This window comes from Polistes dominula, unplaced genomic scaffold (genome assembly GCF_049000335.1).
Source record: "Polistes dominula isolate Pdom_NZ unplaced genomic scaffold, Pdom_raw_medaka contig_23, whole genome shotgun sequence".
NCBI lineage: Eukaryota > Metazoa > Arthropoda > Insecta > Hymenoptera > Vespidae > Polistes > Polistes dominula.
Genome location: NW_028300963.1, coordinates 2,775,190 through 2,791,830, shown reverse-complemented (window position 1 = coordinate 2,791,830; position 16,641 = coordinate 2,775,190). Strand labels below are relative to the sequence as shown.

The window sequence follows — 16,641 nt, the reverse complement described above, 5'->3', positions numbered from 1 at the left end:
CTGAAAGTAAATATAAATTTGTAATTCGTCAAATTGCCCTGTTGCAAAAATTTTAAATATTTTCTATCTATTTAAATAAATAATGCTTTAGTAGTATTTTTTTCTTTTTTTTAATATATTTCTTTTTTTTTTATTTTAGATCTGAAAATATTTGCCATCCATTCTGTACATATCTGAATAAAAATAAATTTTCGATTTTTTTTTAATATTGCTTTGCTGACAAAGTGATGTTGGTCAATATTTTACATACCAAATAAACATCGCGTACTGTAAAAAGCATTGTTTATTGAAAACTTTGATTATTTTATATCTAAACGAATAATAATAACAAACTAATATTAATATTTCTTTTATCTTAAAAATCACAGTATTATTTATTACTCAAACATCGACAAAAAAAAAATGTTACGTGTATTATATCGATAATATAACAAAACTAGCTTATAAAAATTATATTCCATTTTATAATATAATTCAATTATGAACAAATCAACACACATATACAAGTACACACATCGTAATATAACAATGATATAAAAAAAAATGGAACGCGTTGGAATAATTAACAAAAATAACATTGATAAAATAAATACGAGAAAAAAGAAAAAAAAAATAGGATTATTTAGTACAGTATGCCACTTTAATCTTCCTCAGCCCCTACACCCTCCATAAAAAAAAAAAAAAAGAAAAAGGAAGAAAAATGGATCGAAAATAATTAATCGCGAAATATCGTTAAAATATGATAGAAAGAGAGAAAGAAATGTAGGAAAGAAAGGGATGAGTGAGAGAGTGGGTGTTTGGTTATGGTGGTAGTAGGAGAATGAGTATCGGTAAAGGGGGAAGTGAATCGAATGGTGTAATGGTCGTCCAGTTACAAATTGGATGGACTTTTCCCGTAGTATGTTTTTCCTGTTTGCACTATCGCTAACGTTTTCCTCTCTCTAATAGGAACAATTTCGAGTATATATCGTATTGTAGTTATCGAGGCGGAAGGATTACGCGGTATGCACACACCTATACATCTACACACATGTATAAATGCATATATAACATACATACATGTACGCATACAGCAGCCGTTAATTTTCAAAGTGCCCTAATCCATAATCAAAAGCGACGCTTCGAGCTGCACGATGAGAATGGGATGAGTAGGGGTTGGGATAGGGGGTGGTGATGGTGGTGGTAGTGGTGGTGGTGGTGCTGATGGTGGTACCATTTCTCTCATCGAATATACCGTCTCAAATATTTATTCGAGTGCGCGAGCTTTCAACGTTACGTAATCACAGGAAACTGACGTATGCGTTGATTTTGATAGAATGAGAGAGAAAGAGAGGGAACATGAGAGATAGAGAAATGAAACGAAATGAAACGAAATGAAACGAAATGAAACGAAATGGTCGAACGTTATGGAAAAGAAACAAAAAAAAAATATATATATATATATATATATATATATATCATAGAAATTTTATAACCGATCGAATCCCCGTTGAAGCGATAGATTATTTATTAACGATATTTTAACATATATATTGTTAACGTTGTGCACAAGTAACATGAAATGGATCCCACTTTGTACTCGTATTGGATGAGTGGGTGGTAGTTGAGGGTAAGGGTTTCCGTTACATGTTGGAAAATGTCAAATAATACATACACTTGTTTCTAAACAATTCTACTTACGTTAATGCGTTGTATGCGAAGTTTTTCTTTTGTTATAAGGAAATTGTTCGTTATATATTTATTATAGTTAATATTTAATTATTATACTATTTGTTTTTAGTTATATGAAAAAGGTTTGGGTTGTTTTCTTGTTTTCTTAAAGAAATATTAAACATTATTTATGAATTTATTGAATTTTTAGGTAATTCAAAATTATTATTTGGTTTGATCAACCCTTATTTGTGAAGTAGTTGATTTCAAACCAAAAAATTACTCATTAAACGATGAAAAATTATTATACAATATTAAAAAATTGATAAACGTTGATTATACTTGTACGTCGATGACTATATCAAATTGAATAAAAAAAAATAGAAATGAAAAATAAAATTGAATATAATTGGTGGTCACAAGAGAGAGAAATAATTGGTTTGGTTACAATTATAAATATTAAATCAATTCGTAATAATACATCCTTAGTATTTTAAAAATTATTATTTATATTGTAATATACAACGATCCTTATTGAAAATAAAATAATAAAAAAAAAAAAAAAATTAAAAAAAAAAAAAAACCTTCGCGTAATTTGTGCTAATTGATAATAAGGATCTAGTGAAAAGATTTTAATCAGGTATCGAAGATTTATTAACGACCGTACCAATCGGTAAAGAAAGATAAAGTCTAAGGAAGAGAAACACCCACACATACACACACACACACATATAAAAAGAGAAAGAGAGAAAGAGAGAGAATCAAATTAAAATCCAATCGCCTTCGGTTCGGAGTTTTCCAGGCCGTGTCACGTCATTGATTCAATTTGGAGTAGAAAGGTGGACAACTCTCGGTGCCGTTAAAAATGGCACCCCTGAGAGGAAGAAAAGTTGCAGGAGTGAGTGTGAGAGAAAAAAAGAGAAAGAGAGAGAGAGAGAGAGAGAGAGAGTAGGAGGAGGAAGAGAAAGAGGAGGAGGAGGAGGATGAGCCATTACTGTCCCACTATTCTTCGTGTTTTTTATCCCGCGCGTATTTATACCGCTAAATTTCTCTCTCTTTCACTCGTGTTTATATACGTGTGTATATATCTATACGTGTGTTTGCATAGTAGACGACGTACATTCGACATCGGTGTTGGCGCTAGACACGCCATGGGATTTTCAAATTTGATTTACGCGCCACTCGGTGCTCGTACGTAACGATCTACAATACGTATATATCCGTATTTATGTATATACTCGTGATACGTGATGTGTATCTGTGTATATGTATGTATTAGGAGAAAGGGATGGATGGATTAGGGATAGGGTAGAAAAGAGATAGATAAAAGATAAGAGTTAGAAATAAGTTAGCAAGTAAAAATCCTTCTCGTTTGAACAAAAAAAAAAATATGTTTTATCCCTCTTAGTTATGGTAGTTCCCCATAGTTATAATACTACTATTATACCACCCCCCATTTCCTTCTGATATATATTTGAGAAATCTTCCCATCATACACACACACACACACACTTCCCTTTATATTTATTCCTCACCATAGATTTACAATTTTAATATGATCTATTTTTGTACCACCGTGACATTCTTTTACGACACACGTGACTTGCTTTTGAAGTTTCCTTTATTTTTTATTTTTTTTTATTTTTATTTTCACGAGAGAGAGAGAGAAGAGAGGAAGGGGGAAAGAAGCTATGAAAAAATGTTAAAACTTGGATATATATAGCATTGACACGTGTGTGTGTTTGTGTGCGTACACACTTATCGATACTCTCCTTCATTATTCATACGTTCGATCTTTTTATACAGAGGGTGAACACTGTGAGAAAGAGAGAGAAAGAGAAAGTGTAACTGGGACGAGGGAAAGATACGTGTGTCACTTTTTAACAAATGGGGGTTTATCAGTTTTTTTTTCCTTCTTTTTTTTTTCTTTTAGAACGAGTTAGGGTAGGTGTGTGTAACTTGTAGTTACCGAGAGAGAGAAAGAGAGTTTCGAGTTGGAAAAAAGAACTTTAATCGCTTTTTCGATATCTTTCCTATTCTACATTTTCTTTTTTTCTTTTTTTGTTTTTCTTTTCTTGGTTTATTTTTTTCTTTTCAAATCATTTGTAATCTTATTATTTATCTTAGGATTTGAAAAGTGTAAAATTTTGCAAATTGTAACATATTATTTATTATTTCACGTTTATATTTAATATTTTATTTTGAAGTATTAATTATTATAAAAAAATGATTGATAGGATTGTTGAAATTAATCTAAAAAGATATTAAAAAAAAAAAAAGAAATATTAGATATATTGAAAATATATAATAATATATTATAATAATTGTAATATAAATTTTTTTTAATTATTAATAAATATATATAAATTAATAATAATTAAATATATATATATATATATATATATATATATATATATATATATATATATTATTTTTTTATTTATTTATTTATTAAAAAATATTTAATAATTGAAATAGATTTTTATTTTAGTATGACGTGTCTTTGGACAAATACAAAAGCAGAGATTTTATTTTTTTATTTATTCTGCTATTATCAAAGAAAAGTATTTTCTCTTACTATCTTTCTCTTTCTCTCTCCCTCTCACTTAGTTTCTTATTGTACGTTAATTGTCTCGCTTCGAATGCACGCTATAATTAACAAGAAACGTTCGAGGTTGAAAAATTTTTTTTTTTTAACCCCCTGCTCACGAAAGAGAAGGATTTCCTCTTTGTGCAAACTTTTTCACGTTTTACCGACACAATAATAATGACGTTGATGTTGTCGTCCTCTTCTTTCTTTTTCTATTTCTATTTTTTTATTTTTTTTATTTTCGTCTTCTCTCATATTCGCTCATGGTTTTGACTCTTCATCGATCACCGTCGATCACATTGTTTACCATGACGACAAAATTCTTTTAACGAATGTTGCCACCTTTTTTCTCGTATCGTGTCGTACAGTTCTTTGACCGTCACTAACTTCATTAAATAATAATTATAATAATAATAACGATTGAAATAAAAAAGAAACTAAAAAAAAAAAAAAAAGGAAGAAAGGTCATGCTGTACTTACAATCGATTCAACGTTTAATTCTTTTTCTTTTTAATTTTATTTTTTTATACACTCGAAAAACTTCGAATTGCATGCCAAGTATCATGATAAATTTAAAAAAAAAAAAAAAAAAAATTGAAAAAGAAATAAAACAACAAAATCGAAGAATAGTAAAGAAATTAATTCTCCGTGTAATTATAAGAAGAAGAAGAAGAAAAAAAAATAGAACAAAAAATTAAATAAAATAAAATAAAAAATAAAATTAAATAACATAAAATAAAATAAGAAAAAATAAAATAAAATTAAATAAATAAAATAGAAGAAGAAGAAGAATGGTAGGAGATTAAGGGTGAAAATAGAGACATCTTCGTTTGATTGGATCAGTATTGTCACGAATAATTTTGTAACACGATTGACAAGAGTGGTGTTTGGGTACACGATAAATGGTTAGAATCTAAACGAAACTGTGAAAATCTTTGGAAAATATATTGGTGATGGTAATAGTGATGGTAGTGATGGTAGTGTTAGTGTTAGCGTAGTTAGAAACGTAGCTTTAGGAGAAAATCGATTGCTTTTCCTATTTCTCTCTTTCCCTTTCTGTTTCCCTCTTACTACCAACCTCTCTAACAGATGGAATTAACTCGGCCCGAGGGCTGAGAAGTACGAGGGTGAATTCAACCCCCGCCCCCCCCCCTCCCAACTCATTCCTACTCTCACTCCATCCTCCCACCTTATTCTCTTTTCCTTTACCATTCCCATTTCCTTCTATTCCTTTGATTCAACTTGCCAAGTAACGGACACCATTACGTTTGTCGACTAATAAGCCCAAAATTCTGGATTATCTAATGTCAGATTGTTCCATTCCTAATTCTATCTATCTCACTGCTATTATACTTCCTGGTTATTATTAGTAACAATAGTTCGAGTTTGATTATTTTGAAACAAAAAAATTATTTATTTCATTCGAGAGCATTTTCGTACTATAATTTTTGAAATATTTTATATTTGATATTAAATACATTCAATAATCTATTTTTACGTGTAATTATAATAATTCAAGATTGATCTTACAATATGAAAATTTGTAAAATAATAAATTAAAATTTAAATATAATTAATATTGTTAAATTATAATTTTTGGAATATTCTATATTTGGTATTACATAAATTCAATAATCCATTTTTCCCAATAATTATAATAATTCAAATCTTAATTAATATCTTACAAGATAAAAAGTTTGAAATAATAAAATAAAATAAAATTTAATGAATTAACCAAGATATACCTATTATTAATATTAATATTATTTAATTCAACATTTTAATAAAACGATACCAGTTTATTGTTGTTGATCGTTGCTGTTGTTTGTAAAGTCAATTTTAAAAAAAAAAAAAAAAAATCTCCCCCAGAAAAATAACAAAAACGTGAACATTGACGAGACATTGGGGACGACGATCTATCCAAGATTACTTCGTAAACTTCAGGAAATAACCAACCGAGTAGCATCGTCGTAGTCCACGCTTGCTGAGTTTCAATGGATATACATGTGTGTGTTCAAAGTTATATGTATACCAGATAGATAGAGTGTACTACATAGTCATCTCATCCTATACACAGATATAAATTTTCAAATACATATATATATATATATATACTCAAATATAGAGACAACACAGTAGTAGAAGTTAAAATCGCGTGTATATACGTGTGAGAACCACGTTACGAGCCGATGGGATAAGCGATTGTTTTTAATCATGGAACAATTTCCGCAAAAAGGAAGAAACGTTCTCTGGAATCAATTTCTCTCTCTCACTCTCTCTCTCTCTCTCACACACACTCTTTTTCGTATCGATATTTTCTGTATATATACATATACGCTTGTACGTGTACCTGTGTTTTTGTGTATGCGTGGATTATGACGAAAATAAAATACAAATACGATAGGGAGTGGAAGTGGGGGAGTAAGGGAAAGGTTTTTAAATAAAATTTTGTAAACAAATTTCTATAATGTTAGGTCAGTACGAAGAAAAATGTAAATTTGTTTCATTTCGTTTTTATAGTTTAAAGAAATGAAAAAGAAAAAAAAAAGACAAAGATAGATAGATAGAGTGTAAAGTATAGGAAGATAGAAAGAAAGACAAAGATGAGAATAGGCAGGATGAGAAGGACGTATCCCGAAAACTTTTGATAACACTTGCAAATTGCTTTCGAAAATAGAATAACAATCCAATTTCGCGAGTCGCACGGTGTACTCGACCGAAGCTCCTGTTGCTGTTGTTGTTGCTACTGTGTTGTTACTGTTGCTTCTAGTAACCAAGTGTTGTATAGTATAAATACGCGAGACACACACAACAAAATAACTCGAGATTTTTATGCGTATATATATATATACGTGTGATTCGTACGTGTTTAGTTAGAGGTGGGGGAAAGGAAGTTACTACCTTTTGGGTGTGTGTGTGTGTGTGTGTGTGTATGCAAATATGCGGTGTACGCGTTTACTATTTCGTTTTCTATATTTATATTTTTCTACGTATTTGTTTATCCGTATGTATCATTTGTATATGTGTATGTAAAAATGTTGAATTATTTTCAATTTTGTGTTTTTTTTTTTTTATTATTTGTTCTTACGTATTATATTTGTATACAAGTGTGTATCGTTCATGTGTGTTTGTATATATGAATATGGTTTATCTACATTTATAATATTTGTATACATCTGTTTGCCTGTGTGTTGTTGTTTGTCTCTCTATGTGTGGGTTGTTCCTTCACACGTGTTTTCCAAAATATTATATAACACACATACACAAGGAAGAATTGTTTTCTTTTATCATTCGTGTTTGAACGTATAAGTAAAAGAATAAAAGTCGAGCAATTTTTGTAGGATTTTTCACGAAGAAGACGAAGACGCGATCTAACGATGATAAAACGGAAGTGTCTTCTACGATCGAGATACGAAAAATCGAGAAAGAAACGCAATCTTCTAGGACTTCCGATCGATATCTCGACCCTTCCGGTTCGTCCCTTTCCGTTAGTTTCCGTTCTCGATAATTATCAAACGTGTGTATTAACGATTGATTGAGGGAAAACTTTCGAGTAATAACTCACGACTAACTTTCGATAATTCTTTTTGTTATTTCCTTTCTTTTTTTGTTTTTTTTTTATTACTATTCCTTTTTTTTTTTTTTTTTTTTTTTAATTTATCTTTCAACTTATCTTTCGTCTTCGTTACTTTTGATATTATTTTAAAAAGTATATACTTTCGAAAGTTAATTATTGTAACATAAAGTTTATATATTGAATTATTTTTTTTTCGAAAAATAGATAACTCTGTATTAAATATCATAACTTAATATTTATAATTATAAATAATTATATAAATAATATTAAATATAATAAATATATATTTATATATAATAGATATATATTTAATATAATTAAAATACAATTTAGCAATATAATAATATTAATTTATCATGTAGCAAATTAATTACTCTCTTTTTCTATTTAGTTAAATTTTTCAATTAACTTTATTATATTTAAATTAAAGATGAGATTCATAGAATAAAGAATGAAAGAAAACATAGAATGAAGGAAAATATTAATCAAGTTAATTTCTTGTTACTTCTCTTTATCATTTAATACCATATTCATTTCTATATTCTTTTTATTTTATTTATTTTTTTAATTTAATATTTTAAATAAACAATATATGAAATATCTGCTCAAACTCGTGTATCTCAATTTTACCCTTTCTTTCTTTCTTTTTCTTTCTCATTCTTATTGTATATCATTTTGTGTCTTTATCTTGATCATTCTTCTTCACTTTCCTTCCTTTCTACCTTTACTTCGTACCTTCGAGAAAGAGCAGTTCTTCTTCTTGCGAAGAAACGAGGCCATAAAGTGAGCTTTTACGATCGTGTAGACGACATTGGACGGTAAAGACATTATTTTACAACGTCGTTTGTAGTCAACGGGAAAACACAGACGTCACAAAAAGAAGCCAGAATCGATTACCCCTTTACCCCCTTCACTCCTTCCCCTTTAGTGCAACGAGTATGAAAGTGAAAGGAAATGTAAGAAAGAAAGAAAGAAAAAAAATCACAAGTACTCATGAACACATTTATTTATTTATTATATTTTCAAAACATTGGAAACATTTTATTCTATTTTCTTTTTTTCTATTTCACTTTTTCTTACTTTCCTTCTCTCTTTTTTTTTTTTTTTTTTTTTTTTTAATCTCATTATTTTCTATCTTTTTTTTTTTTTTTTTATCTATGATAGTTTTATTTCTTTTTTTTTCACAATTTTTTTAATTCTTCTTCTCTGTTGATTATTTTATTATTAGATCATTTTATATATCTTTTCTTTAATTATTTTGTCTTTTTTTTATTCGTCTTTTCCTTTTCATTATCTTCTCGTTGAAATACACGTAACAATCTTATGTCTCGTTTACGAGCTAATTTTCCCTGTTTCAGTAAGTAGAGTTTAATGACAATGTTTATACGATTATAAAAAGAGAAATAGATAGGATAGTTAGATAGATAGATAGATAGATAGATATATACATACAAACCAAGCTAGTATTTTCTCAAAAACAAATTTGCAAACCTTCTCGACATTTCGGTTTAATTAAAAAGAATTTTAGAAATGAAATAACATCGTTCCCTATAGTTACCCCTTTTTCTTTTAACAACTCGTATTAAAATTCTTAAAGTCTCAAGTTGGTGTGTTTTTTTTTTATAAATTTGTGTTAATCTTTGTCACACATAATCAAATTATTTGGACAATTCTTTTATCCCAATCTAATAACAATATTAATAATAATAATAATAATAGTAATAATTTATTTTATTTTGTTTCACACACACACATCGTTCTATTCAAAAAGAAAAAAAGAAAAAATATATATATATATAAATCGCATAATTCAGAATCTTGAACTTTTGTAAGAACTATACCAATGGTAAAGCATATATAGCTACTTACGAGTGAAAAATCACCCTCATGTGGTAAAGGGAAAGAAGAAGAAATGCTTTTAGTTGAAGAAACAGTATCATAGCGTTAGCAGATGATAGTACTGACTAGTACTATGGTTATATAGGATGAAAAAGGAAAGGAATAGATAAAAAGAGATGGGATAGGGGTTGGAATCTAAGAAAAGAGCAAAGGAGAAGGATAAGAGTTGATAGTAGTGGTGATGATGGTGGTAGTGATGGTGAATGTTGATGTGTGTTAGTGTCAAGCTAAAAATGTGACTACTTTCGTCGCCATAGAAGTATTCTAGATTTATGAGTTTCTAGAAACGAGTCATATCCGACTTTAGATATTTTTTTTTTCTTCTTCTTCTTTTCTTTTTTTTATCTTTGTACTACTCGTACCAAAAAAAAAAGAAAGAAAAAAGACACCACTCTCTTCGTATTACGAATGCAAACTAGAAAGACAAAGAGAGAGAGGGTAATAAAGTAAGAAAGTAAGAGAAAGTATGAATGTATGAAACAAAACAAAAAAAAAAATAAAGGAAGATAGAAAGATAAGAAGATAGAAAATGAAGTAGAAAATTTTTTTCTATAAAGAACAATAATCTTTTTTTTTTTTTATTTTTTTTTATTCAAAAAAAAAAAAAATAGGTATTAATTTCACTTGGAATTTAACTTTATGTTATATAGCATCAGTCATGTGATAAAAGATAGAAAGGGGTTAGGGGTTTGGGGGGTAAATGCATTCGTCCTTATATTCGATTTATGGATGAAAAAAAAAATAAAAAGGATTTTCTGCAAGTTGTGTGAAAAGGATAAAATACATTTATATATATATATATATGTATTTATGTATAAAAGTATCTGGTATCCATTGGACCAAATTTCCTTTTCATTCCTTACCATTCGAACCCTTTCAGGCGATACTTTCGATTAAAAAGTTCTCCTTGCACAATTTTTCTTATACTTCGGGAAAAAAGATACGATTGCAGAAGCATAGTAATATAATATATATATACTACTACTACTACTACTACTACTACTATCATCGTCACTTTTGTATCTTGTCTTTCTCTCTCTCTCTCTCTTTTTGTACAAGTAACCTTTCAATATATAATTCGAGAAAAAAGTTTAACCGTGCCCTTTAAAGGAGTTAATCGTTTCTGTCGCACTCGTTTCTACTTGATTGCTCGGCATTTATCTTCATCCCCTGCCTGCATTTCGTTTTCATCTGCTTTAAATCATGAGAGAGAGAAAGAAAGAAAGAAAAAAATAAAAGAAAATGGAAAGGAATACGAAAGAGAAAAAAAACATTAATACAGAGATTTCATTTAACCTTTTTTTTTATATTGCATCGTATTTTTTTTTTTTTGTTTTTTTTTCCTAAATTATATGGTACTTCGAGTTATTTTTCGGTGTGTTAACCATTTTTCATTGAAAAGATTTAAATAAATAAATATTTCAGATAAATATTGTAACGAAATTTCATTCGCGAATAGAAGAATTAAATGTAATATCAATTTTTATGATTTTTTTATTTTTATTATTATTCTTTGATCATGAATATTTCATTTGTGATGTATTGATTTTTAAATAATTTTTTGTTAAAATTCATTTTTATTTATATATATATATATATATATGAATCAATAGAACAATTATAGTATCTTTGAAAAATATTACTTCATTGTTTTAAAAATTATTTATTACAAATGATATTAAATTATTTAAAATCCAATTGTATTATTAAAATAAAATTCGTGAAAATGCAAAGGGCTTACTGGAGACAAAAAAAAAAGAAATGAAAATAAAAAAAGAGCAAAAATTTTGTACGAGTTTTACAATTTCATTATGTTTTTTATCGAACGTCAAAAAGGTTTTTGAGATAAAAAGGAAACATTGTAAAAATAAAAAAAATAAAAAGTACAAAAACATGGAAAGATAAAGTAACCTACTTTTGAATTTCATTCGTAAAAGTACAACCCTTTAATCGTTTTCAACCAGACTAAATTTTCTATTCGTATTTTTTTTCCTCCCCAAGGGGTAAAAAACATCTTCCCTTACTATCTCTCTTTCTCTTACCCTTTTGAATTTCTTTTTCATCTTTATCCTTGCTGGTACTCTTAGCAAAAGATAGAAAAGAAGAAAAAAAGAAAGTAGGAGGTGGGAGAATAATAAAGGTCCGATTGGAAGCAACCGAAAGATCGAAATTGTATCCAAGATGGTGGGTATCATCCGGTATAATACAACCATAAAGGGTTTCGATGGTCATTTGATATATCTGCCTTGCCTTACCTTGCCCTTCGTGCCTACCTTTACCGTAGTCGTATTCATCTTACAATGTGAGTGCTAAGTCTTGCCCTCACGGATTTTGTTCAAATTTTGTAGGATAATAGATTTTGCTTAACTGTTCACGAATAAATATGGTTATAAGGGCCAATAGTAAATAATTTGTTAGATATTTGCAATTAAAAATGCTAAATAAAGATGCCATTTAATCCAGAAATTCATTTCTCAATTTTCAATTCTCAAATTAAAAAAAAAAAAAATTTATATAATATTCAAAACATCAAAACATTATTAAATATTCATACAATATTTAAAAATAATATTAATACAATATTAGAAAAATAATATTAATACAATATTATATATATATACAATAATTTATATTACAAATAATATATATTATACAAATAAATATAATAATATTTATACAATATTCATTTAATAATTTATTTTATATTATATTTATATTTATATTTAATTTAATATATAATCTAATATATTAATTAAAAATTGTATAATATAAAATATATTATTATATTATATTTTAATAATTTATTTTATATTACATTTATATATATATATATATATATATATATATATATATATATATATATATATATATATATATATATAATATGAAATAATATAATATTTTATTATATAATATAATATTAATTTTAAAATAATAAATTTTATATTAAATAATATTAAATAAATTATTATCTTATATTTTAATAATGTATGAATTTATATTATATAAAAACATATAATTTTGTATATCATTTGATAAACATTTCAATCATCTAAATTATTTTTCTAATACAGTGAATAATATTTCTTTATATTTCTTTCTACATATACTTCTACGAGATTAAATTTTATCTAAAACAAAAATTCCCTGTATCATTTATGTATCTATAATATATGTACCACCAATTCTCTCGTATAAAAGAGAATGTGTGTTAAATTCGATCGTTAGAAAAAAAAAAGAACAAAAAATTTCCAATTCATTTTTCATTTCACGAAATTCATTCTTCACAACGTTAGGATAGATACATATGTATGATATAATATAATCCATAGGAAATTGGATGAGGGTGTTGAAAAATGTAAATCGTTCCCCAAAGAACGATATAGAGAATAACATAAGGAAAAACACACGTACATATATCATAAATTACATATCTTTACACGTGTCGAAGGGAGAGAGTGATAGGTTCAAGGGTTAAATCATATAATTCGGGTTAATTCATAAAATAATTCAATTTATTATAAAAGAAAATAACCAAACGTTATTTCTTTTCTTTTTTTTTTGCAAAAATAATATATAACATAATTACTATATTTAAATATAATAAATAATATAATTACTATAAAATTATTAGAAAATTAATAATAAAATAATATTGTAAATTTATTCTAACATATTATAATATAATTTAATATAAAATAATATAATAATAAAATTTATTTACGCATGTATAACGTTAAAAAAAAAAAAAAAATAAGTCATCCAATGTTTATCGTTTCAACATTGCATTTCCTGAAATAATGCTGACCCACCACCCATCATGGACTTTTTCTATCATTCGTTTTTACGTTCGTTCAATTCTTCTCTTTTATTTTTTTTATTCCACTCAACTAGTTTTTCCCGTTTAAAAAGAAATAGAAGAAGAAGAAGAAGAAGAAGACATTGGATGGGTGGTAGGAAAGGGGTGATGGGAGATAGGAATGGGGTGAGGAAGGATAAGGATGAGAAAGGGGTGCTCATTGGTGGTTGTAGCCTCAGCTATTCTCTCAACTTTTACCGGTTAAATTCTTGTGCTCGTTTCCGGTGCTATTTCGGTTCCCTCGGGTTTACGGAAGACTCGAAAGTAATCGTCCGAGCTTCGGACCGTTAATTATTTCTCTTCTACTTTCGCGTTTCTCTTTTATTGTCGTTATTAACCCCCTACCCCTTTTGTTGTCCTTATTTCTTTCCTTTTTCTTTCCATTCTTTTCTTTTGTAGTTGTCTGTGTTTTTTTTTTTTTCTTTTTTTGTATACTTTTTTTCTTTAAGTGAAAGAAGGAAATGGTGCAAAGGGGTTGGAAAGGTAACAAGGGGTGAGAAATATCCCTTTTTCGAAGATTCCAATATCCTCAACATTTCGTAAGATAGATGTATATATATATATAATATTTATCGTTACCCGTTTCAAAACTTCGTGTACGGTCTTAATATAAATTCGATATAAAGTTTAATAGCTTCACGATGGTTTAAATCCGATCGGTCGAAATCTTCCAAAGCGAAGTCGAGACATTCAAGAGAGTATGAAAGAAGAGTAAAAGAGAATGAGAGAATGAGAGAGAGAGAGAGAGAGAGAGAGAGAGAATAAATAAACTTTATTCTACCAGGGTAAAGCCCCCTGAGTAAAAGATGAGAGGGTCTGGGGGAAAAAAAAAAAAAAGATACAGAGTTCGTTTTCGTGAATAATAAAAATAATGTGATATAAAATGATTTATTTAATTGTGTTATATTAAAGAGACTGTTTAATAATGTTTTATTGAAAATGTATATTGTAAGACCTTTTTTTGGGTCTTATAATATTTTTAATTTAAAAAGAACATTTTAGTCATTCAGTTTTAACGTCAGAATAAAAATAAACGTAATTAAATGAAGTTAATAAATTAGTTATTAAAGTAAATTTATATTTTACATGTCAAATTGTATTTGAGAAATGGCAAGTTATAAGAGTTAAAATGTTTTTTTTTTTTTTGTAAATAATTATATCGTTTATAATTTAAATATCAAAAAGATAAAAGTGTAACAATTTATTTTCTAATATTTATATAAAGATAAGTAAAATGTTAAATGTCGTCAAAGCAAAGTTTTTTAAATAAAGATGATGAGATTGAATTTATTTTCAATTTATTTTATATTAAATTTCTATTAAAAAATTAAACAAAAATATATTTATGATTGAAGCTACGTCTTTTTTTTTTAATTATTTTTTATTAACAACTTAAATTACGTAAAATATTATTAGCAATATATATATATTAAAGACAAATGGTAATTAAAATCAAACAACTTGAAATCATTTTATCATTTACATCGGTTTGTTTTTAACTAAAAATGATAAAATAAATATCTCTCAGATATTATTTAAAATTATTAAAATATACCGAAATATAAATTAATCTCTGTCACATTATTGAAATGATTAACAAACATAGAATAAGAAAGTAGAAAAGTTTACTTTAAAGAACAACACAATTGTCAGAGTCGATTTTCCTCTCACAGTATGTTGAACTCTCACGTAAGAAAAGAAGTGAAAGACACACAATCACACCTACAAACACACATAGATAAAAAAACATAGAATAGAAAAAGGGGGACTTGAAAATGAAAATTCGTCTAGCAGGAGGGATAGCTCAACGTACGAACTTATTTTTCCACAATGTCAAGAGGATAGAAAGAAATAAAGAAAAGAAAAGAAAAGAAAAGAAAGAAAGAAAGAAAAAAAGAAAGATAAGAAAGAAAGGAAAGAAAAATCTAACCCAACTCGCACTGTTTCTCGCGTGTATTTTCTAGGAACTGCTTGCCTCCTAGAAAAAGAAGCAGAAGAAGAAGAAGAAGCAGCAGCATCATTTTGAAATTCATGAAGTCGAATGGTGTAACCGCGTAAGAACAAAGTTTAGGTGGATTGAGAAAAAGGGCGCAGGGAGGGAAGGGATGGAAGCTGAGTTTGGTAGAAAGAGAAAGAACAGAAAGAGTGGGGAGAAATGTTAAAGGAGGTTGTGTGGCTTGTGCTTGGGTTTGGGGTTTGCTTGAAAGTGCCCTGAGGAGAAAAGGTCCGAGAAAGTAACTTCTTCTTACTCCCCCTTCCCTTTACTCCCTTTTTCCAACCCCACCAACACTTTCATCCCTACTTCTACCACCATCACCAATAATCCCATGTTGTTCGTCTTATTTTTCTCGCGACGAAAGGCAGAAGAAGAAGAAGAAGAAGACGTGTCGGAAAAAAGATGAGACATGCGATGGATGAAAGGTAGAATGTGACGAAGGGTGGGGAAAATGATAGGAGGATGGGTTGGTTGTTGATGGTAGGGGTTGGAAGGACAGCAAGGGTAGGGGAGAGGGTTGGAAAGAGAGCAAACACATTTTCTATTTGCATGTGACGACGTCGTTTCGAAAGTAAGATGCGAAAGAGCTCTTTTCGATATTTGAATATCCGCTTCTACCGAAAATTAAATGTGATCCGAAAATCATTTTTATATTGGCTTATGCAAAATCCGTCCGCTTATATACGCCGCCCTTTTTATTTTCCTTTTTCCCCCCCCCCCCCTTTTCTTTTTATATCTTTTTATCTATTTATCTTTATATACAGTTGTTGTCAGTTTTAGTTTTGTTAGGTGTTTATTTTATTAATGTTAAAGTTGTTCATAGTTTGAATGTTTTATTTTGTATGATGGGGCAATGGTTAGGGGTGGTTTTCTACGTCATTTAATTCTTTTTTTATCTTAATTATAGTTTTGAATTCATTATTATTTTGTCTAAATTTGTTCAATCTTTCTTCATTTCAATTGAATTTTCTTTCTTTTATTATAATCTTTTATCATTATCCATCTTTCTCATACTATCTCATTGAATTCAACAAACATTCTCTCTTTTTCTTGTCAGAATTTAACAGACA

The 16,641-nt window shown here is 28.0% G+C and overlaps 1 protein-coding gene across 9 annotated transcripts in view; it reads left to right on the top strand.

The window, feature by feature from the left end:
* The window catches only part of heph (polypyrimidine tract-binding protein 1 heph), a 407,327-nt gene that overhangs the window by 259,635 nt on the left and 131,051 nt on the right, over positions 1-16,641 (top strand). The window lies entirely within an intron of this gene.